A 24,533-nucleotide genomic window follows, 5' to 3' on the forward strand; every position below is an offset into this window, starting at 1 on the left:
CCCTTGTCTATACGAGTCCCCACAGTGTCAGAATGGGCTATGTGGTTCCATGACGTCCCACAATGTCACAATGGCTCCTTGGTTCCATTAAGCCCCACAGGGTCACCATGGTCCCCTGGTTACAGGAGGCCCTGCAGTGTCACAAGGGCCCCTTGGTTCTGTGGAGCCCACAGGGTCAGTTTTGGCAGTGGGCAGGGTCAGCACCAAAGACACAGACACCAACTGAAGGAATTGTGTCATTTATATAAGGTAAATCAGCAAAAATTACAAAAGTAAAACACATAATTATTAGAAAATAATTACAAAAGGAGCAGCTCAGCAATGCACCCAACCATCCCCACCAAAGATTGCCTGCAGTGATTAAGAAAGATCCAGCACCAGTTCCCCTCAGGCTTCACCATCCCCCAGATCCACACAGCAGCTGGGGGAAGCTGTCACAGCCAAGGGCTGCAGAGCCACTCCTGGACACTGGGAATTCCTGCAGGTGCCTCCAGCAGCAGGTGAGGCTCCAATCTCGCTGTGAGAGGGCCCAGCTCTGACAGTGCTGAATGAACAAACTGACAGCACTTCTAGTGTGGAAACATCTGGTTTCATCCTCCCCTTGGGTTCCTCCCAAAGCCTGTCCAGGGCCCAAGGAGGAACCAAAGGAGGTGACTTTGATCCTTCAGCCCCCGAACAAGGCCAGATGGGCCTTGTCTGTTTTTTAAATGCAGAAAGGTAAATCCTCGTTTCACCAATGAACACATACAGAGATCATATTCCTCATAGTGATACATTAATGAGTAGATACAAATATAAGATTTGGTGGCAAAGTTTATCTAGAGCTGAACTTTGGCTCAGGGCCTGGTGTTCAGGCCTCAATCAGGGCCTGGTGCTGAGGCCTCAGGACTTCAATTGGGTCCTTTAATCTGCAGAGGAACTACAATTCATAACAATTCTTTCAATAACACAGTTTAGATTTAGGTATTAGTCATAAAGGCATTGCCTCTTGTTCTTTATTTAAGTACTGTTCAGTACTCAGATCTATAATTCCCATTCCTTTTGAAACAACCCTAATTAATTGCTATTCCCTGTTATTTTATCAAATGTCCCTTTTTTCTTGAGACTGTGTCTCTTTCTAGACAAGTCTCAATACTCCATTTCCAGCACAGTGTCACAACAACTCTAACATGAAATCATAACACACCAAGTGCTCACACTGCAATGACAACAGACTCCGCCCCAAATTCATTTCACAGCAGCCTCCAATTTGGCAGCCATAAAGCCAATGCCACCAAGAAAAATTTTCTTCTTGCTGCCACTCTTCAACTGCTTTTTCTGTTAAGGTGATTCCTGACTGTTTGTCTTCAAGCCCATCAGATAGCAGTGCAACATTCCTGTCCCATGAGAGCCCAGGTTCCTCCCTGGCCAGCAAGCAGATAATCCCAGGCTGTGCCCCATTTGTGTTTGTTGGAGCTCCTGGGATGTACTATTGGATATTTTAACAGGATCATTTGCTATTTTTTCTAATAATCAATTTATATCTGTACTGTAATATCCGCAGGACAGGGCAGTGCACATGGGGCACAGTGTGAACCAGAATCTTTGGTTTTCTGAGAACAAAGGCGCTCCTTTGGGTGGAAAATGTTCTCTTGGCCCCAACTCTTCCTTGTGGTTGTTGCCAAAGGACCCTCAAGGGAGGCATCAGCATTGCCTGGAAACAGGACTCAAACCATCCTTTAGGAAGCTGTTTATGGGCAGTCTCCACAGACCCAGCAGCTCCCATTCCCAGTACCAAAGGTCTGATTTCCCATTTCCCACTGTGGGCTGCTGATGGATCCAGGGCTCCTCCCTGGGCCCTCCAAGGGAACCCCATTCCTCCCAGCATAGGTTGAGAACATTTCCAGAAATTAGATATTTTGAGTATTTTGGTTACTTTGATCTTTACATTCTCATAAGAATTTAATGACGAATCCTTGGTGAAACTGTAGAGGTGTTTGTGGCAAACAAAGTTTCTGGCTGACTATCAAGGTACAACTTCCAGACATCAGCAGTACTTCAGTGACAAGGTTACTCATTCTTTTTCCTCAGTCTCATTTGGGTTAGGAACAATAATTCTGTTGTCCATGGAGCTGGCGCCTTTTTTATTCCAGAACAATGCCTCCAAGGTCCTTTGCTGTTCAGCTTTACCATGTTGTCTGTGGCTAACAAGGCTTGGTGGGGCCCTTTCCCCTTTGGCTGGAAGGGGGCCGGGTCCCAGTCCCTGAGGGCACCCAGGCTCCTGGATGGAATTTGTGTGCAAGTCCCTCAGTGTCACAGCAGCCTCCACATGGAGCCTTGTGGATCAGAGCATTTTCCAAAGGGGCCATTGGGGCAAACAAGGAGATTTGGTCTGGCAGGATGTGTAAAACAGTATCCTGTAATATCTCCTTGTTCTCACACAGAATACTTGGCTGCAGGGACATATTCCCATTGCTCCTGCTCAGGTTTCAGGATTCAGTGCTGTCTTTCCCCAGAGCTGTTCCTTCACGTGCCTTGGGAGAGCCTTTTGGCCTCTGGGCCTACACTCTGGCTCCATTATTAGGACTGCTGCATCCAAACCCTTTATCTCCACAAACAGTGGTGATTGGAGGCGGATCTCCTTTATTCACAATTGTTCTTAAAATTGCAACAACAATAATTGTGCTACCCTGTCATGGAGTTGAATAATCCAATCTTGTTCAGTGTTGTTTAACAAAATTATTGTAGTTTCTCCTTGATATTCTGCATCAATTCCTCCTGCCATGACATGAACCCTTTGCAAGACCAAGCTCCAAGCGAGCAGTTACCAAACCAAAGTGTCCTGGAGGAATCTGAATTCCTGTCTCAGTATTGACAGCTCTCATTTGCTTCTGATTTATCCTAATTAATTCCAATGCATGAAGGTCCAGCCCTGCAACCTTTGAGCTGGCCCTGCCAGGGGCCATCACACCCAGAACAGTTTCCCAGGCAGTCCAAGTCTCACTGCCCATGGTTGTAGGTGCAAATTGGGTGCAGCTGTGCACAGCCAGGGGGTTTCCATTTCCCCAGTGGGCCACTGTTAAGGGCATGGAGCACATCTGGGAAATGGGTTCTCCATGGGGACAGGTTCCCATCTCCTCATTTTTTCAACTGTTCTTTTAATAACCCTTTCACCCGTTCAACAAATCCTGCAGTTTGAAGATAGTCTGGTTCATGAAAAACCCTGCAGTCTGAATCACGGTATTTTTCACAGTAACAGACAAAGCACTCTGCATCACAGTATCAGCAAACCCTGTAAAAATAGACAATTTTATCCCCTCCTCCTTTTTTCATTGTATACAATCTCACAAAGTTTACCTCTGACATTAGGGTCCTGGCCAATTCTTTCCTGTAGAGTGTTTAATGTTACATCCCTGAGCAGCCAAAGCTGCCAAATTAGTATTGTCAGCACTATTTCACATTATTACTATTTTATACATAGATATAGATATTGATATAGAAATATAGATATAGCTAGATAGGTATAGACATACATATAAAATAGATATATATCTATATATATATATTAAGGTCTTATTATACTATAAATATGTACATAGTTATTTATCATATTAATATTTCACTTGCACAAATGCATCGGAGCTCAAGATTAAAACCTTCTGTTGCTCCATGTGGGAGCATTCCAACAATAACTGTTCCTTCTGAAGGTGCTGTTTCCAATGTACTGTTAACAAATTCATCCTCATCTGCCCAAACCCACAAGTTCTTTTCCTTTTCAGTATGCAATTTTTGGATACATTTTAAGACATCCAGGGGTTCAGCTTCTTTTAAACAACTGCCCCACTGCTCACACGGTGCTGCGACCTCAGCCCACTCCAGAGCCAGCCAACTCCAGGGAAGGGCTTCCCATCTGGGAATTTCTGATGGCACTGACTCCTCACATTTACATTTAACAAGAGACATTTTGCTGTGATCTGGCCAGACTGTGCCAGTTTTGTTTTACCAGTGGGCAGGGTCAGCACCAAGACAGAGACTCCAACTGAAGGAATCAGTGTCATTTACTGCAGCTCAAAGCAGCAAAGAATCACAAAAGGAGCAGCTCAGCAATGCACCCAACCATCACCACCAAAGATTGCAGCAGTGATTAAGAAAGATCCAGCATCATTTACCCTCAGACTTCACCATCCCCCAGATCCACACAGCAGCTGGGGGAAGCTGTCACAGCCAAGGGCTGCAGAGCCACTCCTGGACACTGGGAATTCCTGCAGGTGCCTCCAGCCGCAGGTGAGGCTCCAACCTCGCTGTGAGAGGGCCCAGCTCTGACAGTGCTGGATGAACAAACTGACAGCACTTCTAGTGTGGGAACATCTGGTTTCATCCTCCTCTTGGGTTCCTCCCAAAGCCTGGCCAGTGCCCAAGGAGGAGCCAAGGGAGGTGACTTTGATCCTTCAGCCCCAAACAAGGCCAGATGTCAGATTTCATGGCCTTGTCTGGCTTCTAAATACAGAAAGGTCAATACATGTTTCACTAATGAGTGGCTACATCTATCACAGTGCTAATGACCATGCATATTTCATTAATGAGCAGATACAAAGATAACCTTTGGTTGGAAGGTTCATCCAGAGGCCATCTTTGGCTCAGGGCCTGCTGTTCAGGCCTCACTCAGGGCTGTTGTCCAGGCCTTGGCACCTCAGGGACGTGGTTTAGTGCTGGGTTTGGCACTGCTGGGTGACCAGCTCGACTGGGTGAGCTCAGAGGTCTTTTCCAACAGAAAGGATTCTGTGATTCCATGATTCTATCTGCTGAATTCAGCTAGGTCCATGTTAGCAGCACTCATTTGCTCAGAAAGTCCCCTCTTGCTCAGCTCTTGTGGCCTGAGGCTTCAGCTCCTTCAGCTGCTGGTGCTAAGCTGTTCATGCTGAACGAGACAACTCGGAGAGAAGAACACAGTCCATCCAATTCCTTCTGGGACACAGAGAGGGGAGGGTATGGAAACAGGAGCATTGTTTGGTATGGCCTCCTCTCTGTCCTTCATGCCTTTCAGCACTTTGAACCAGCCAGGAGCTTTCTCCAAGAGTGCAGTGAAGCTGCTGTTCCTGTCCCAGGTCTGGCTCTCTCCAGTCTCTGACCTTGCCTGGTTTTCTCCCTCTTGCTGTGCCCTCTGTTCCCCCAGGGCTCAGTGGCTGCTGCCCAGGACTGTGGGACTCGCACAGATCCAGTGGTCGAGACCCTCCTTGCTGTGGCCTTGGAGCTGCCTGGGCACAGCAGCCTTTTCCATCTGGAAGATCCTCATGGACAGGGAGTCCCCAGCTCTGTTCCTTGCACAACCTCTAGGAGCCCAGGGCTGCCATCTCAAGTCCCTGCTGGCACTGGGGGCTCCCAGGTGCCTCAGGCTGCTGTGACACCACTGCACACAGGAGGGAAGAGTGGCAGGGGCTGTGCTGAAAGTCAGCTCCATGTGCTGCTGCTGCTGCTGCTGCTGCTGTGGGGTCATTTGTCCAGCCCTGGCCCAGAGTCAGGGATCAGATCCAGGGCCTGCTGCTGCTCCCTCGGGATCAGCCCCAGTTTGGGTGTTGCTGTCAGGGCCAGCAGGAGCGGTGGCTGGAGCAGCAGGTGCTGACAGTGCCCCAAGCCCCGGGGCTGGAGGGGTCCCTGGGCTGGGCTGGGAGGGAGCTGCCCCTTGTTCTCCCTCTGCCCCAAGCAAAGCTGGGCCGGGCCCTGCCAAGGCTCAGTACCAGCTCCTCTGGAATGGGAATGCTCTTCAGCCTTGTCCCTGTCCAGAGGGGCAGTGCTGGCCTGGCAGCACAGGTTGTTTTCCCCTCAGGCTGCAGGAGATGAGAACACAACACTTGCCAGCACTGAGTACGAGGCACAGCTCCGGGTGCTCCCCATGAACCTCAGCTCTGGGAGCACTGTCTGCCCCAAGCTCCAGGGGCTGCAGTGGGAGCCCGGCTGGGCTCTGCCCTGGGGCCATCCTGCAGGGACAGCTGGAAACAGGGAGCATTCAGCTGCCACAAACAGCCAAGCCAGGGCTGCAGGGCAGCTGCTCCAGCCTGGACTGCACTGCTGTGTGCTGTGCTCTGGGGCTGGGGCTCCCCACACAGGGGACTGTACTGGAGTGCCAGAGGAGACAGAGAAGCTTCAGCTTCAGCCTCACTGAGGTGGGTGCATAGGTTGGGAAGTGTGGGGAGGCTCAAGGGATTCACAGAGCTCATCCTGCTGCAAGGACCAGGAAAAGGGAGTGGGAACTCAGCAGTGAGGAGAGCTGAGGGCTGGAGAGTGGCTCTGAATGACACTAAAATCCCACTGGACCTCTGAGACATTGCTGCTCCTCAGCCAGTGACAGCATGAGTCCCTAAACCTGGGGCTCAGCCCTCCTTGTGGTCAGGGGCATCAAGGAAGGCAACAGAGTGATGGAGACAGCAACGGGCTGGGAATTCACTGGGGAAAAAAAGGGAGCAGTTGAGAAGTAAAAGGCAGGTGGGGGAGAGAACTGTTCAGAGAAGGGCTGAGCTACATCTTGAGCATGATGAAAAATGTCATTTGGAGTCATCCCAGATTGATTTCATTTCAGAAGATATTGAACAATTTTAATTTTTGGGGGATGTCTTGTTTTCCTCTGGAGGTGTACACTCTGCAAACTTGAGCTGCGTTGTCAAAATGCTCAAGCAAGCCTGTGCTGCAGGTGACACCATTTCTTCTTTGGCTGATTCCGGCCCCGTGCTGAGCTCCAGCAGAGCCCTGGCAGAGCCCAGAGCAGCCTCAGCATCCGCAGAGCCCGGCTGCAAGGAGAGAAAGCAGAAACCGCCCATCAGCTGATGGCTCCTGTCCCTTGTCCCAGCTGCCCGTGGTGCCCAGGCCATGCTGGCTGTGCCCAGAGCAGTGCCCAGAGCTGCCCATCAGTGCTGCCTTTGGGAGCAGGGCAGGAGGGCAGGACATGTGCCCAGCCTGCAGCCAGCCTTGGCACATCCACCTGCTCAGCAGCTGCCCAGAGCAGGATGCTCCTGTGCTCGCTGCCATCTCCCAAAAGCTCTGATCCCACCCTGCCAAGCAGACGGGGACCCACCTCATGCCATCCATGGCTGGAAGAAAAGCTGGTCCCAAACGATGTCCTCAGCCTGCTCCAAGGGCACGGCCCATCCACGCCACAGCTGGTCCCAAGCACTTCCCGATCCAGACTGGACCAACCAGAATGCTTCCTCTAGAAAAACAAACACCAAATTGTTGAAAATAGATGACAGACAAAAAGGGAAAAAAAGAACAAAGGGAAAAATCATATCTCTGTGAGGGGATCGAGGAAGGCCCAAGCCCTGCAAGCCAGGGAAAAACCCAGCCATGTGTGAGCAAAGGCCAGGTTTTCTCCCTTCCCCCTGCACTGTCCCCCACAATAACCGTGATCCCAAAGCAAACAAGGGCAGTGGAGCTGCCCAAGCCCTTCCTTGCCTGCACAGCAAAGCACCTGTGCACAGATTCTGGAGTCCCACCTCTGCTCCCACCATGGGGGTTTGTTTGTGTTGGGCTGGCTGCCCCAGCCCCAGCCCCAGCCCCAGCCTGGGGCACGGTGGGTGCTGGGGGCTGTTGGCAGGACCAGGAGCCCACTCCCATTTCGTACCCACCCCAGCCCATCCCACCAGCCCTGCCAAAAGCAGCTGGGCAGCCGACTGAAGGATCAGCTGCATCTGCCTCAGCAAAAGGGGAACCTTTGCTTCTCAGCCAGGCTGGGCAATGCCCAAATCTGGGAGCATTTCCCCAGGTGTGGACTCATCTGCAAATTCCCTGTGGAGTTTGGCTTTGAAGAAGGTGCCACAATCAAAGTGCATCACCTTCAACTGCTGGTGGCCAGGTTGAGGAAGAGGTTGTCATCCTTCATGTCATCCTCGCTGTCTCCTGCAGCAGCAGCCCCACCCGGTACAGCTTCTCTGGGGGCTCCTTCTCCTTCCCTGGGGTGAGACCAGGCTGTCAGGGCTCTGCCCAGGGCCCCAGCTGTCAGGGAACCAGGACAAGCAAAACCTTCTTGGATGGCAGCCACCAGGGCTGGGCAGAGCAGCTCAGCTCCAGCACAAGGGCTGCGTGTTCCCATCCCATGACCCTGGTGCAGTGACACGGGCTGGCTTTCTTTGCTTCTCATTGCCAAGGCATGTGTGCAGCTGTAACTTACCAGGGCCCTGCAGCACAGTGTGCCTGTGGCTCTCTCCCTTCTTCTAGGGCAGATGAACATCCTGCATCCAAGGATGACAGAACACCTCTTCTAATGAGGGTCTGGCCAAGGGGTGCATGGATAAACACCACCCAATCAGATTTTGGCACTCTGGGGAGAGAAACCAGAAACTGCCCGTCAGCTGGAGAAGGTTCCTGTCTGCTTTGCCACACTATTCCCATGCCCAGTCCATGCTGGATGCGCTCAGAGCTGGGCCTGAACTTTCCCATCAATTCTTGGTTTTGGGGGAGAGCAGGACATGTGCCACCTCCTCAGCAGCTGCCAGAGCGGGATGCTCCCGAGCCCGCTGCTGTCTCCCAGCACTGGTATTCCCCCCGTGCCCAGAGAAGAGGATTCACCTGGAGAGAGCCGTTGTGGCAGTGAGAGCTGGCCCCAGCTGAAGTTCCAGCCCCTCCTGAAAGGCATCTTCCCACAGACCATCTCGTGCAGCAGGATGCCCAGGGACCAGATGGTAGCTGGCTCGCCATGGTACCAGCCAAAGCGGGTCCATTCCGGGGGGCTGTATGATGGTGTTCCTGTGGAATACAGATGGAGTTCATCAGGGGGATGCTGCTGCTCCCAGAGCCTGGCCCCAGCATCCCTGGGCGAGCGGGGGCTGCATCAGTGGCACACAGGGTGACCACTGTCCTCTCACCAGCATCTGGGACTGGTGTACAAACTTGGGATTGCAAAAGAAGCCACTGGTGTGGGAAGGGGACAGTGGAAGCCCTGGCTAGGCCTGACCATGACATGCAAAGGAAATACCCACTGCGTGCTGGGGAAAAACCATGCCCTCATTCTCCCTGTCTGCATTGACCAAAACATATTATAAAGGCAAGACAAACAGGGCAAGTGGAGCAGTCCAAGCCCTTCCTCTTGCCTACACACCAAACCAGCTGGGGCACAGGTTCTGACCTCCCTCTCTGCTACCCTGACCCACGACTGTTTTTGTCAGGCTGGCTGCCCCAGCCCAGCCCCAGTCCTGGGCACAGTGGTGGGCAAAGGCTGCCAGCAGGGCTGGAAGATGGCTTCCCACCCAGCCCTGCTCTAAAGCAACTCAGCTGCAGATTCAGTCCCTTGAGTGGCAGCAAAAGGGAGAATCCCCGCTGCCACACCCAGCTTGGGCTGTGAGATCTTGGGCCGTGAGATGCCAGGAGCAGGAGCACAGTCCTGTGTAGGCTCACCTGCAAAGTGAGTGTAGGCTGTCTCTTGCAGGTAGGTGCCACAGCCAAAGTCAATCAATTTGGCCTGCCCGGTGGCCAGGTCAACCAGGATGTTCTCTGGTTTGATGTCACGGTGCAGGACCCCGCAGCTGGTGCAGTGCCGCACGGCCTCCAGCACCTGGCGGAACAGCTGCCGCGCCACCTCCTCGCGCAGGAACCCCCGTGCCCGAATGAAATGCAGGAGGTCCTGAGACTGCTCTGGCCGCTCCAGCACCATCACAACATCGCTCGGGAGCTCAAGCCACTCCAGCAGCTGGATGACACCGGGGAAGCCTGTGGACACCTTGTCCTGCAGCACAACCTCCAGGGGAGCGCTGGTGCCGTCGGGCTGCGGGAGGAGCACGATGCCGTCAGTGGGGCCGATGCTGGGCCAGGGCTGGGCAACCCCTCAGCCAGCCCGGGATGCTCTGCGCCCTGCGATGGCCCCATGCCCGCTCCCCCTCGAGACGTCCTGGCGGCTCCCACCCTGCCGGGGCTCGGCTCATCCCCGCCCGGCACGGCCCGGCTTCTCCCGCTGTCCTGGCTCACTCACCAGCTCGCTCCAATGCCAGATGCGGTTCCGAGGCACCCTTTTGATGGCCACCTGCAAGCCAAGGGGAGCAGCGGGCTCAGCTCAACGCCCGCCCTGCCCAGCCCCATCCTCCTCCTCCTGCGCCTCCTCCTCCTCCGCCCGCCGCCGGCCCCGCCGCTCACCGGGGCGCCGTCCGAGAGCCGCGTTGCTGCGAAGACGCTGCCGAATCCGCCGCACCCCAGCAGGGAACCCAGCCGGTACCGCTCCTGCAGGGCCTCCTGCGCCTTCCCTGCGGGCGGGACGCGGCTGTCAGCGCTCGGCCCGGGGCCAGCAACGGCCCCCGAGCGCCCCTCACCCGCCCCGGCCCGGCCATCCCCCGGCGTTCGCTCTTTGCAACGCGACCCGGGAGCCGCGGGGCCGGGGGCCGCGCTGCCGAGCGGCGGAGCTCGGGCCGGGCAAGCCGCAGCGGAGGCGGCGGGAGCGGCGGGGCCGCGTGTGTCCTCCGCGGGCCCCGGGAGGAGCCGGGGCCGGGGCCGGGGTCGGGGCCGGGGCCGGGGCCGGGGCCGGGGCCGGGGCCGGGGCCGGGGCCGGGGTCGGTGCCGGGCCAGGCGGAGCCAAAAGCCAGCGATGCCGCCCCAGCCCCAGGCACTGAACCCCGCCCAGCAGCGCCACCGCCAGCACGGCCAGAGCCGGGCGGGGACCAGACCTCGGTGGGACGGCCGGGGGCGGGCACGGGGCAGCCCCGCCCGGGGCCGGGGGCGGGCCGGGGGCATGGCCCGGCCGGGCACGGGGAGAGGGAGGCGGGGAGAGGAGGGGAGACCGGGAAAGGGAGAGCGGGAGAGGTACGGGGCCGCGGGAGTGGGAGAGGAGAAGAGAATCTAAAGTTTCTTCTCTCGCTGTCTCGCTGCTGCTACTGCCGCTGCTGCCGCTGCCGCTGCTGCTGCTGCCGCTGCTGCAACTGAAGCTCCGGGGCCGTTTGTCCCCGTGTCCGTTTGTCCGTTGCCCGCTCGCCCCCGCCCCGAGCCCCACGTTCCCCGAGGGCAGCCCCTGAGCCTGTCCAAACACGGGAACTTTGCCGAGTTCAGCCAAGAGCCAGAGTCTGGACTCCTGCACAGTGGCTCAGGAATCCCCTCGGTCCCTGCTGTGCATTGTCCCTGCTGAGGGTCAAACACTCTCAGAGCGCAATCCCTGAATGCAGAATTTGTACCTGACACAAACACTGCACTTACCTCTCCAGCATTGCTTTCCAAGGAAAACAGGGGAAGCCAAACTGTGTGTAGGTCATGGCATGTTAAAATGTCTAAAACTTGCCAACTCATGGATCTTAGCGGTGAGATTTGTTTGGAATTAATGGGATGCACAACTAGTGCAAGATGGAAAAGGGGAGCATAAAAATAAATAGAGAAAAACGTCTTGAATTGTTTCAATTTTCATTTAATTTCTTAAAAGCTCTTTCAGTTTTACCAGAATCTTCTCCTCAATCCTGTTTGCTTTTTCCAAGAACCTTGCCTGGAGAACGAGGTGCAGCTTCTGTCACAAGGTTGCCACCAACTGCAGCTTTCCACACTGTGTGTGCAGCACAACTCTTGCAGCAAAGCAGGACAAATATTTGAAGAATTTTGCAGCTTGTTCTTCTCTTTTCCTTGTGGGCTGGGCAGTTGTGCCATTGGTAAGGTTTTCATTGTTACTGTTCTACCCTAAGAAAACATGACAGGCTACCAAGAACTCTTGGAGAATGCAAGCCTGACTGAATGCAAAGAAAGAATCTCCAGAGCCTGCAGCCAGAAGTGGAGAGCTGTGTGATCATCATTCCAACACCCCCAAGGACATCTTGAAAGTGATCTAGAAGATGAAAATGGGCTGACAGAGGGAGTTTGTTTCTGTGCTCTGTTCAGATTCTTCTACATCTGAAATCAATTCTACAATCTCCATCTAAATCAAGAGTACAGTCAGTTCATTAAAAGCCCCAGAACCATCTGCACCTCTCAGGAGATGACTGAAATAATCTGTAAAGGAAAAATGCAGGAGAAATGCATTTCTCAGCACTGCGGTATTTGCCTGCCTGAAACCCTCCTCCATTTCCACCCCATCCCTGGATCTGTTGGTGTCAGTTCTGTATTCGGTGGTGCCTCCAGCCCTGAATCCCCTCATCTACAGCCTGAGGAACCAGGAGCTCAAGGCTGCAGTGTGGAGACTGATGACTGGACATCTTAGGAAGCATTAAACTGATTGCCAATTTCTGCAAATCACTTGTAACAAAATTAATTTTTGATAGTTCTGTTGGTTTGGTTCTTTGATTTCCCTGTCTTTTTTTTTTTTTTTTAATATTCTCCCTAAAGCTAGATCATTGTTTCTGTTATTTCTGACTTTGTGTCTCTCCACATTCACCATGGCCACAGACTGTGACAATGAGGAGCTGTCTACTCAGTGGCTTTAGACGAATTAAGAATCTCCCAGCAGAGTTTTCTTCAGGGATGCCCTTTTGTTGCCATCTCTGGAGCTGCAGCAGCAATGTCTGTGTGCAGAGCTGGGGGCAGATCAGTGCTGGCACAGCAGCTGTGCCCAGCAGCAGCAGCAGCAGCAGCACTTGGTGTTGGCAGTGCTGCTGCCGTGGCCCTGCCCCGCTGCCCTGGTGGCCCTGGTGTTGCTGCAGGGCCTGAGTGCTCTCGGGGCCGGGCACAGTCCTGGGGGTGGCAGTGCCGGGGCTGCAGCAGGGACAGGCCATGGGCACTGCTGGGGCAGCACTGATGCCTCAGGCCAGGCCCTGGGGGCTGCAGGCTCCTTGCCCAGGCTCTCTCAAGAACACGGCCAGGCCAATGCTCAGCACAGAAAAGCCCCAGGATGAGCAGCCCCAGGCTGGCCGTGGGCAGGCTGGGGGCAAACAGCATGGCTGGGGCTCTGCAAGGGCCCTGGGGGAGACGGGAAGGAGCAGCAGGGCAGGGGCTGATCCATCCCCAGTGCACTGCACAGCCCAGGGCAGCATCCCAGAGCGTCCTGATGGAGCTGCCAACAACATCCCCCCTCTGCAGTCCTGGCCTCTCCCCCAGCTCACACAGGTGCCCCATCCTTGCAGGCACAGCCACGGCAGTACTGGCTCAGGAGCCCCTGTTTGCATTGCACAGAGCAGGCAGGAGCACCCCCATGCTGTTGCTTGTGGGGACATGAACCTGAGGGAGCACAAATGCCATCAGCCCCTGGGGCCAGGAAGGGCTGGGGGACACCAGGGAAACCACTCCGGTTTATTGTGACAAACATTTGAGATCACCAAGTCCAACCTGCACCCTAACACTACCTTGTCTACCCAGAGCATCGTCCAGTTAACTTAACCACCGCTCCCTCATGTGCTTTCAACCAAACTTCTCTTCCAGACCCCTCACGAGCCTTGTTGCCCTTCTCTGGACACGCTCCAGCCCCTCCACGTCCTTCCTAAATTGGGGACCCAGAACTGGACACAGCACTCGAGGTGTGGCCTCACCAGTGCTGAGCACTGGAGAAGAATCACTGCCCTGCTCCTGCTGGCCACACCATTCCTGATCCAGGCCAGGAGCCATTGGCCTTCTTGGCCACCTGCGCACACTGCTGCCTCATGTCCAGCCTGCTGTCCATCAGTCCCTGCAGGTCCCTTTCTGTCTGGCTGCTCTCCAGCCACTCTGTCCCCAGCCTGTAGTGCTTCAGGGGTTGTTGTGGCCAAAGTGCAGGACCCGGCACTGGGACTTGTTAAACCTCACCTTGCTGGATTTGGACCCTGGATCCAGCCTGTCCAGGTCCCTCTGCAGTGCCCTCCTACCCTCCAGCAGATCCACACTCACACCCAGCTTGGTGTCATCTGCAAATTTGCTGATGGTGCACTCAATCCCCTCATGCAGATCATCAGTGCAGATACTGAAATCCACGCTGGCTGGCTCTGATGCCTCGGCCATCCTGTGGGTGCCCTGTGATGGCACTCAAGGTGATCTGTTCCATAACCTTGCCAGGCACCCAAATCAGGCTGACAGGCCTGGAGCTCCCCAGATCCTCCTTCCAGCCCTTCTTGGGGATGGGCTCACATTGGCACCTCCACTCCTCTGGGACCTCCCTGCTGATCCAGGACTGATGGTAAATGATGGAGAGCAGCCTGGGGAGCTCATCCACCAGCTCCATCATCCCTCTAGGATGGATGCCCTCTGATCCCAGAGACACCTGTGAGCACCTGAGTGGCTCAGCAGGTCTCCAGCTGCTTCCTCCTGGATTCCAGGGGGCTGTTCTGCTCCCTGTGCCCATCTACCAGCTCAGGAGAACACTTGTCCTGAGGATAGCCTGTCTTATTGTTGAAAACTGAGGCGAAGAAGGGGTGAAGTACCTCAGCCCATTCTTCATCTTTGGTAATCATATCCCTCACAGTAAGAAATGCAGGTTGTCCTTACCCCTCCTTTTGACATTAACGTACCTATAAAAACATAATAATTAACCTTCACAGAAGTATCCAAGTTAAGTCCTAACTGAGCTTTTACCTCTCTAATTTTCTTTCTGCATGACCTAACAACATCCTTAAACATTTCTTGATTTACCTGCCTCTATGTCCAAAGGTGCTGCACCCTCTTTTTAATCCCTAAAAATATCCTTTTTAATCCCTTTTTAATCCCCCTTTTCCTTGAAAAGCTCCATGCCCAGCCAGGCCAGTCATTTCCCCCCTGGGTCATCTTTCTGCACAAAGGGGGCAGCCTACTCTTGCCCCTTCAAGATTTCTTTTTTGAAGTGTTTCCATCCTTCCTGGAACTAGTTGTTTTTAAGGGCTGTTTTTTTTAAAAAATCAATACCTGATTTGGTACTCCCCAAATCTGCATCCTCAACAGGCCAAAGTCTGCCCTCAAAAGTCCAGTGTAGAAGATTTATTGATGCCCCTCCTTCTTTTACCAAATATTTAAAAAGTCAATAATTTCATTGTGACTGTGCCCTAAACAGCCTCTGACCAGCACTTCTCCCACCAGCCCTTCTCTGTTTGTGAGCAGCAGGAGACAGAGCTTTCCTTGCGAGTGGGAATTGCAGGAAACATCCCCAAAGTGCAGCTTGGAAGGTTCAGGCTGGAGCTGAGGAGAAAGCAAAGTCCCTGCCAGGGTGGAATTGTGGTGCTCGAGGTGTGGCAGCGTGAGGCTGGGCCATGGCCGGCTCTGTGTGCCAGGAGCCGGCAGCGCTGGGTGCAGGGAGCCCAGGGAGGGCACAGAAACGCTGGGTGAGAAATGCTGGGGCACAGCGAGAGGGGCGAGTGCAGCCGGCCAGGGCACAGGAGCAGCACGCACAGGGGGCACAGCCTGCAGGACAGATGGCCGAGGGCTGGGCAGGGCTGGCAGGGCCACAGGCACCCAGGCCTTTGTGCCCTGGGCTCGGGCAGCGCCTCTGGAGGCCCCACAGCAGGAACTTTCCTGGCGGGGGCTGCACTTTGGCTCTCCCTCGGCCTCCCTGGCCAGGCTGGCAGGGGCTGCAGGTTGATGGCATTTGTCCTTGCTGCCCCTCACATCCCCCTGCCCCACAGAGAGCCCCGAGCCACCCATGAGGGACAGACCCTGCTGGCCCAGGCTGGACTCAGGGCTTGGCCTTTCTGCTTCCCCCAGCCAGCCGAGGCCTTGCTCAGCATTGCAGTTCCCTGCCCAGAGCCCTGGGCTCCCTGCACTCCTGGCCTCAAGGATCTGCTCTCAGCAGTCCCTGGGGAGCCTTTGGCACTCCCTGCCCTCACTGGGGCCCAGCCATGCTCCAAGGCACTTGGAGTTTTGCTGCTGACTCCTTGAGCAGCTTCTTCATCCTTCTCTCCATGCCTGAGGCTCCTGGACCCAGCCCCAAATCCACCATGGGGCTGATTAAAATACAGAAAGCCCTGGGGGGCTCTTTCTCTTCCTTCAATTTTCCTCCAAGCCTCCAGGGCTTGTGAAGCTGCTTGGAGTCAGTCTGGAGTTCTGTTAAGGGGGGAGATTTCACAGTGCACCGACTGCATGATGGTTGGTTTTAATCACGTGTGTGGGTTTTTATTTTTCAGTTCAGAAAAGAGGTGAAAGAATGATTCCCCAGGTGATCTTGATGCTGAATGTCTCCCTAGGAGATCTGGGCATGGAGAGGAAGAAGCCCCTTGCACGCTGACCCTGTTTGGACAAGCTGCTCCTCACCCCAGCCTCACCATGTCTGACATCGCCCACCTGGGACTGACATCCCAAAACATAAAAATTATTCATTTTTAAAATAAATAAGATTGATTAATTTATAAAATTATAATTATAGTTTTTAAATTTATATTAGTATTACTGTTTATTTCTATTACCTTTGATATTTATGTGAAAAATTGAATACATTTTTAGCAATCAAAAATTATTTGTCATTGGTTTTAAATAAAACAATTCCTTTCATTAAATCACTGACCACTACTGGCCATTTATTTGTCCTTCTTAATGCTAATTAGTGCTATTTTTAGATCTTTTGACATATTTTTTTATTATTTTCACGGACAGGGTAAAAGGGGCCACTTTGGGGTCCCTGGAGACATTTCTGGGGCACATTTGGGGCAGTTTAGGGTCTGGGCAGTGTGATAAACAAGTCCACTGAATTTAAGAATCAAATAATTATCTTTATTATTTTTGCAAGCAAGAATAAGCAAGGACAGCGCTGGGCGACCCGGAGTCTCCGCTCCACTTTGGCTCACAAAATTCCTATCCCCTGAGTCCACCTTTTATTGCCTTCTTCTCCGGGTTTAGGGATGACGTGATCTGTCTTCTGCGCTTGCTCATTCAGTTGCTATGGGGTCTTTTTCTGCCTTCTGGTGGTCGTGGGATGAAGGCTTAGTCCCCCTTAGTCTTCCTCTTTGTGAACGCTGAGTGAACTTATGCCTTATAAGGCATATCTATACAGAACACTATACACTTTTCTGCAAGTTAAGCAATTCTTACTAGTACTATACACTTTCTGCAAGCTAAGCAATTCTAGCAAGTTTAAGGATTGTTGTTACAGCTGCTTCTCATTACTTTCCTTTCACAAGGCATAACTTTACAATGGAATTCCCAAAGCACTATAGTAAACCAGCAACCATATGTATCTGCACAAGAAGTTTTTTTGGCTATTTAACTATTGTTTTATAACATATAGTTATTTAGCTATTGATTTAATTAATGAACAAATGTATTACTACTTGCCGGGGTCAGCTGTTACTTGTCTCTGCCCCAGCACGGGAAAAAGTGGTTCTGGGTAGGCCACGCTCTCGAAGAATGAGTCTGGACTCTTGCTTTTAGGTCTTCAGTTGAGTTTATTATTTCTTATCTACAAAGATTTTCTGTCTGTCCAGCCGAGGTCTGATCAGCAAGACAGCCAAAGGCACTCTCTCCCGCCCACGAGGCGGTTGTCTCTTTTATAATGAAAATTACATATTAGATATTTACCTTTACTTCCCAATACTTTCTGCCCTTGTTGGCAAGTGTACTCTTTCTATGAACCAATCCACACATGCCAACATCATCCTGAACATGGATGCCAAGGAGAAGAAAGAAGAAGGACAGGGCACGCCCAAATTCCTCCATCTTGGGACTCCTGATCCATGCACAGAATTCTAGACCCCCCTGTACAACACATAAAACCCCCCTGTACAGTGCATTCTAACTTGAGTTCTAACAAGTGAATAACAACCCCTCACCATTCAGACCTGAAATTCTCTCATCTCCTCACCTTCAGGTGTCATTTCTTTAAAAGGATAAAAGTCAAGCCACCAGGTACTTTTGGCAACATTCCAGGGCCTCCGAGCCCCCCAAGGGTTGTCTCGGTAGCTCTGGACATCCGGAGTGATGTACTGAGTTCCCACAACTACTTATTACAAATCCCCCATTTCTTGTTTTACCAATTTTGTTCATTAAATCTTTCTAGTTCTTTCCTAGCAACCATTAAATGAGCTGCCGCATCAGTTAAGCTATGTGCACTAATTATAGGTGCTAACTTCCTTAGTTTTTTCATCATATTCCAATTCATAATGAATAGAACTGCTGACAAAATAAAACCAAGCAGTCAATATCAACGGAACAAAAATGGGATGGCATATACTGTTTAGGACCCCTGGGGCATTAGGAGACAAACCGAAAAGGGTATCCCACTGGATGTCACTCTGGAAATGCCAGTGGCTCAGCTGAGAGCTCTGGGAGTGACTGACACTGCACTGAGAGGGGCCACAGTCCTGCAAGGGTCTTTCACCAGGAGCAAACAGCAGCCTGGAGGGTGGGCAATGCTGGATCTGTACCACTGCGTGCTCATCCTTCACCTGAATGTGGAGCTGCCCCCAAAGTTGCCATGCATCACTTTTTCTTTTTCTCCTCTTGGGTATATTTTGGAGCAGCTGTTCTATGTGGCTTTTGATGGTGATCCTGTGGCAAGCAGCCATTTGCCTGCTGTGCTATCCTTGCAACTAATACTAACTCTTCATTTCCTTTGGTTTTATTTGGGGTTTTTTATCTATTTGTTTGATTGGTTTGCTGCATGGGTTTGTTTGTTTGTTTGTTTGGGTTTTTGTCTGATTTGGTTTGAGCTTTTTTTTTGTTTTTCATAAATGACTGGTGAAGTTGGCAAAGCCAAACTCAAGATAATGTAAACCAGGATCAGCTTTCCAGAAATTCCTTTTGGCTGGGTTTAGCTGCATCCCCCAGGCTCAGGATCACTAGTGTATTTTCAGGTTTTGCTCTGCATATCAGCCTGCCCAGACTCCACTTAGAGTTTCACAAATGGAGAAGACAATGGACATTGTGCCAAGCTTCCTTTCAAACAGAAAAACCTGGGTCAGCATGACAGAAAAGAAGAAAAATAAATCACCAGTTAGAACAGAACCAGTGTCCCACCATCTTCCTCTCCAGTGTTATTAATTTTGTACATTTAGAGGCAAACCTGGGTCTAAAGCTTGCATCTCTCAGTTCCTGATGCTATTTGCTACCCTGCAGCCTTGACTGGCCCTGATGTGACTGACTGCTGGGCAAGTGGGGCTGGGGATGCTCAGCCTGGAGAGAGGAGACACTGGGAGGCCTCCCTGTGGCTGTGCAGGACTGGAAGGGTCCCGCAGGAAAGAAGGGGACAGAGTGTTCAGCAGGGCCTGTGCTGACAGGACAAGGGGGGATGGCTTTCAACTGCAGCAGGTTGATTGAAGCTGCATCTAAGGAAGCTGCTCTTTTCCACTGGGGGTGGTGGGGCACTGGCCCAGGCTGTGCACAGAGGCTGTGCATGCCCCATCCTTGGGAACAGGGCTCTGAGCAGCCTGCTCTGGGGGAAGACTGCTCAGCTGGGAACAAGATGTTGTTCTTCAGGCTCCCTTGCAAGCCCAACCGTTCAGGGACTCCATCATTCCATGGTCTCCAGTGTCCACTTCAGATGGAGCCTGGGAACTGTGATGTCACAGCCCACGCTCCAGCTGGAACGTCCAGCGCCCAGCAAAGGGCACAACACAAGCCTTGGCCGCTGTGTTTGCACGCTCTTCACCCTGCTCCTGCCCACTCTGCTTGTCAGCTTTCCTCAGTCCTGAAAGATCCTTAGTGCCTGGATTTTGTCATCCAGCCCTGCAGGATGCTCCCATTTGTCCTGAGGAAAGTATGGTGCCATTCCATGGAGGTGGACACTCCCCACCTGCCCGGGTGGGCTGGAGCTCTGTGGGCATGGAGTGGGACAGGCAGCCCACTCTGAGGTTTTGCTGCCTCTGCAGGCTGTCCCAGAGGGAGAAGAGGAGATGGAGGTGGATATAGAGATTGATAGAGAGGAGGACATGGAGACGGAGGGAGAAGACACTGGGGAGGAGGAGATGGAGGTGGAGGTGGAGGTGACGGTGGAAGAAGCGATGGATGTGGATATGGAAGAGTCCATTGAGGACATGGACATTGATTAAAAAGGTGAGGAAGAGGCCATGATCTTGGCATGAAGAGCAATGCCAGCAGCAGGACAGGCAGAGTGGGTCTCCTGCTGCCAGGCTGGGGCTGGGCTGGGTGCTCCCTGCTCAGGGACATTGTACCCAGGGCATTGGATTCTGGTGGCCATCCACAGCCTGTCCTGTGCCTGCTTGCTCCACACAAGCTCCGTCCCAGACCCAGCCAGGCTCAGTTCTGGTAGCAGAGTCCTGCTGCTGGGCCAGTGTCTGCCAGCCTGGGGGCACGTGCAAGAGCCCTCTGTGCCTGACTGGAGTGACCGTGGCATTTGCTTTTCTTCCAGGTGCCATGGACATCATGGAGGGAGATACCACCTTTTTCTACATGTGTTTTACACTTTGATGTTGTCTTTAGGATATTAGTTTTAGGGCTTTTTGTCTTCTGTAAATATGTTTCATATATGTTTTTGTTAGATAGGTTTTTCTGTATATATGTTCTATCGATTGTTGTTGTTACAAATATTCTTGCAATGTAAATATATTCTGTATTTTTGCTGCTGTTCTTCTCTAATAAACAAATTTTATTTTTCACACCCCAGTTCTCCTTGCATTTGCTTCAGGCACAGGCAGCATATTGCCAAGGTGTAGTTTCCACTTGCTCCAGGTTCCCAGGGCTGGAGGTCACAAGTAGATGAAGGGGAAAAAATCCCCAATTAAGAGTGTCCATGACACCCAGAGCCAAAAGAAGCCCAGGGAAGCACGTGCTCCAAACCACAGCAGAAATGTAGTGAGAGCTCTGGAGGGAACAAAAGAAAGAGGAAGCCTGAAGAAAGGAAAAAACGTCTCCCCACAAGTTGTTTTGCTTTTTTTTCATTGATTGTCTCTTCTATCATGTGGTGGAAACCCAGAAAAATGAAGGTCAGGAGAAGCATGGTTTATTGGGAACATTCCTGCATAGTAGAAAATCCTTGTGCAAATCATGCCATGCAGCACTCACATGTTTAATTGCTTCTCTTCCTGGGGAAGCAGAGTTCCTTTATTTACTCCAAGCAAGATTTTCTCCCTCCTCCCTGGCAAAGAACAAGCTCCCATCCTGGCAAGCGCTCGCTGCTTTCCTTAACACTCATCACACCCATGCTAAGGAGGGTGGAGCAGGTTAATTTATCACTTGTTGCAAGTTCTAAGTCCTTCTTAGATAAGGACCATGTTCAGCTGAGTGACAGTGAAGCAAAATGGCAAGCCAGGAATCAATTTCCCTGCACACAATGTCCTCCAGTCACATGGATGGTTTCTTACTGGCACACAGGAGGAAGGAAGGAACCCAAATGCATCATTGTACATCAAGTGATACGTGTTGAAGGATGAGCAGATCTCACGGGGATATGGAAACCTCCCCTGAAAACCAGTTCAGAGAAATCCTGAGCTGTTTTGTGGTCCTAGGCATGAAGATGCTCAGGATCTTCCACAGATGCTCAGCAGGCAGCAGGATTGCGGCTGGATGTCACTCTGCAAATGCCAGTGGCTCAGCTGAGAGCTCTGGCAGTGACTGACACCGCACTGATAGGGGCCACAGTCCTGCAAGGGGCTTTCATCAGGAGCAAACAGCAGCCTGGAGGGTGGGCAATGCTGGATCTGTACCACTGCGTGCTCATCCTTCACCTGAATGTGGAGCTGCCCCCAAAGTTGCCATGCATCACTTTTTCTTTTTCTCCTCTTGGGTATATTTTGGAGCAGCTGTTCTATGTGGCTTTTGATGGTGATCCTGTGGGAAGCAGCCATTTGCCTGCTGTGCTATCCTCGCAACTAATACTAACTCTTCATTTCCTTTGGTTTTATTTGGGGTTTTTTATCTATTTGTTTGATTGGTTTGCTGCATGGGTTTGTTTGTTTGTTTGTTTGGGTTTTTGTCTGATTTGGTTTGAGCTTTTTTTTTGTTTTTCATAAATGACTGGTGAAGTTGGCAAAGCCAAACTCAATATAATGTAAACCAGGATCAGCTTTCCAGAAATTCCTTTTGGCTGGGTTTAGCTGCATTCCCCCAGGCTCAGGATCACTAGTATATTTTCAGGCTTTGCTCTGCATATCAGCCTGCCCAGACTCTGCTTGGTCTTTCACAAATGGAGAAGACAATGGACATTGTGCCAAGCTTCCTTTCAAACAGAAAAACCTGGGACAGCATGACAGAAAAGAAGAAAAATAAATCACCAGTTAGAACAGAACCAGTGTCCCACCATCTTCCTCTCCACTGTTATTAGTTTTGTACATTTAGAGGCAAACGTGGGTCTAAAGCTTGCATCTCTCAGTTCCTGATGTTATTTGCTACCCTGCAGCCTTGACTGGCCCTGATGTGACTGACTGCTGGGCAAGTGGGGCTGGGGATGCTCAGCCTGGAGAGAAGAGACACTGGGAGGCCTCCCTGTGGCTGTGCAGGACTGGAAGGGTCCCGCAGGAAAGAAGGGGACAGAGTGTTCAACAGGGCCTGTGGTGACAAGACAAGGGGGGATGGCTTTCAACTGCAGCAGGTTGATTGAAGCTGCATCTAAGGAAGCTGCTCTTTCCCACTGGGGGTGGTGGGGCACTGGCCCAGGCTGTGCACAGAGGCTGTGCATGCCCCATCCTTGGGAACAGGGCCCTTAGCAACATGCTCTGGGGGAAGACTGCTCAGCTTGGAACAAGATGTTGTTCTTCAGGCTCCCTTGCAAGCCCAACCGTTCAGGGACTCCATCATTCCATGGTCTCCAGTGTCCACTTCAGATGGAGCCTGGGAACTGTGATGTCACAGCCCATGCTCCAGCTGGAACGTCCAGCGCCCAGCAAAGGGCACAACACAACCCTTGGCCGCTGTGTTGACACGCTCTGCACCTTGCTCCTGCCCTCGCCTTTCACTCTTCTTATCCCCCCGATACCCCCATCATTCCTGACAGCTCCTGAGTGCCTGGATTTCATCATCCAGCCCTGCAGGATGCTTCCCTTTCTTCTGGGGAAGGTATGGTGCCATTCCATGGAGGTGGACACTCCCCACCTGCCTGGGTGGGCTGGAGCTCTGTGGGGATGGAGTGGGACAGGGACCCCACTCTGAGGTTTTACTACCTCTGCAGGCTGTCCCAGACAGAGAGGAGGAGATAGAGGTAGATACCAAGATTGATACGGAGGAGATGGAAATAGACGGAGAAGACCCTGGAGAGGAAGAGATGGAGGTGGATATGGAAGAGTCCGTTGACGACATGGATATTGATTAAAAAGGTGAGGAAGAGGCCATGATCTTGGCATGAAGACCACTGCCAGCAGCAGGACAGGCAGAGTGGGTCTCCTGCTGCCAGGCTGGGGCTGGGCTGGGTGCTCCCTGCTCAGGGACATTGTACCCAGGGCACTGGATTTTGGTGGCCATCCACAGCCTTTCCTGTGCCTGCTTTGCTCCACACAAGCTCCATCCCAGACCCAGCCAGGCTCAGTTCTGGTAGCAGAGTCCTGCTGCTGTGCCAGCTGTGCCAGCCTGGGGGCACATGCAGGAGCCCTCTGTGCCTGACTGGAGTGACCGTGGCATTTGCTTTTCTTCCAGCTGCAAAGGACATCATGGACAGAGATGCCACCTTTTTGTACATATATTTTACACTTTGGTGTTGTCATTAGCATATAGGTTTTAGGGCTTTTTGTCTTCTGTAAATATGTTTCATATATTTTTTGTTAGATAGGTTTTTCTGTATATATGTTCTATCGATTGTTGTTACAAATATTCTTACAGTGTAAATATGTTCTCTATTTTTGCTGCTGTTCTTCTTTAATAAACAAATTTTATTTTTCACACCCCAGTTCTTCTTGCATTTACTTCAGGCACAGGCAGCATTTTGCAAAGTTGTGCTTTCCACTTGCTCCATGTTCCCAGGGCAGGAGGTCCCTGGCACAGCCACCCCAGGAGTGGGGGTCCCTGTGCACAGAGGGGTCCCACTGACAGAGGTGACCCTCTGCTTGCAGTTTCTCTGGACACACTTGGGAGCTGTAGGGGCAAAGCCCAGCGTGCCCTGGCTCATGGATCCCATGTTGGAGCAGGGCTGAGCCTCTGTGCTCCTGCAGAGCCCCAGCCATGGCTCTTCCCTGGGCAGCCCCAGGTCTAAGGAGGGAGCACTGGGCTGTGGGCAAGCCCTGCTCCTGGGCACCCTGAGGGGCTGGAGCCAGCCTGGAGGGAGCCTCAGCCCTACATGGACCAAGATTTCCTTTGGAAACTCCCTCTCTCCCCAGACTCTGCTGAGCACAACAAGAATTGATCCTCCTAGCTCAAGGTGTGAAGTTAATTGGCAAAAATGTGTCCCTTGCACTTTCTAGCACAGCAAATGTCAGTGCTCGTAATCCCTGTTCTGCACACTCTGCTCAGGCAGCAAAACATGTGAACCTGAGGGAACATCTGGAATTAGCACCAACCTGCAGAGAGCTCCAGGGGGAGAACCTACCCGCAAGCATCCAGAGAAATACTTGACACTGATAGTCTGGGGCAGAGCTGAAACTAAAATATTTTAATGCCAAGAGAGAGGATTATTTTATTGCTGAATTCATTCTCCAAGAACAAGAATGGAAGCTTTTGGTCTCCTCACCTGCCATAGATGTGTATTGCCAAGGTTTGCCTCTGGGTTATGACTGATTTTGATGAATCTGTTCAGAACTCTGATGCTGTTCCTGGCTAAGGTGCAGAGATGATATTTCAGAGCCAGATGAACTCAGCACATCTCGTGCAATGCAGAATGTCCCGAGCCAGACATTCAGGCCATGCAAACTGATACTTTTTCATCTCTG

At 52.1% G+C, this 24,533-nt stretch overlaps 4 long non-coding RNA genes across 5 annotated transcripts; 2 read left to right on the forward strand and 2 right to left on the reverse strand.

Moving 5' to 3' along the window:
• Positions 1 to 6,542: 6,542 nt before the first annotated feature.
• On the reverse strand, positions 6,543 to 9,500 carry LOC135291639 (uncharacterized). Its single transcript, XR_010354404.1, has 6 exons — positions 9,361 to 9,500; positions 8,536 to 8,712; positions 8,138 to 8,287; positions 7,803 to 7,919; positions 7,046 to 7,180; positions 6,543 to 6,761 (listed from the first exon to the last, which is right to left on the reverse strand). It is a non-coding gene; the product is annotated as an uncharacterized LOC135291639 (long non-coding RNA).
• A 6,986-nt stretch (positions 9,501 to 16,486) lies between these two features.
• Positions 16,487 to 19,133, reverse strand: LOC135291588 (uncharacterized). The gene is made up of 2 exons (XR_010354368.1): positions 18,788 to 19,133; positions 16,487 to 18,677 (listed from the first exon to the last, which is right to left on the reverse strand). It is a non-coding gene; the product is annotated as an uncharacterized LOC135291588 (long non-coding RNA).
• Positions 19,134 to 19,343: 210 nt separating this feature from the next.
• Positions 19,344 to 20,614, forward strand: LOC135291614 (uncharacterized). The gene is made up of 3 exons (XR_010354382.1): positions 19,344 to 19,480; positions 19,593 to 19,776; positions 20,093 to 20,614. It is a non-coding gene; the product is annotated as an uncharacterized LOC135291614 (long non-coding RNA).
• A 1,969-nt stretch (positions 20,615 to 22,583) lies between these two features.
• LOC135291643 (uncharacterized) lies at positions 22,584 to 23,438 on the forward strand. 2 transcript variants are annotated; one of them, XR_010354406.1, is made up of 3 exons: positions 22,584 to 22,734; positions 22,847 to 22,991; positions 23,308 to 23,438. It is a non-coding gene; the product is annotated as an uncharacterized LOC135291643 (long non-coding RNA). The 2 variants fall into 2 exon arrangements; XR_010354407.1 differs by lacking the exon at positions 23,308 to 23,438 and adding an exon at positions 23,143 to 23,166.
• Positions 23,439 to 24,533: the final 1,095 nt, after the last annotated feature.

Source organism: Passer domesticus (genome assembly GCF_036417665.1).
Source record: "Passer domesticus isolate bPasDom1 chromosome 8 unlocalized genomic scaffold, bPasDom1.hap1 SUPER_8_unloc_1, whole genome shotgun sequence".
In the NCBI taxonomy this organism is placed as follows: Eukaryota; Metazoa; Chordata; class Aves; order Passeriformes; family Passeridae; genus Passer; species Passer domesticus.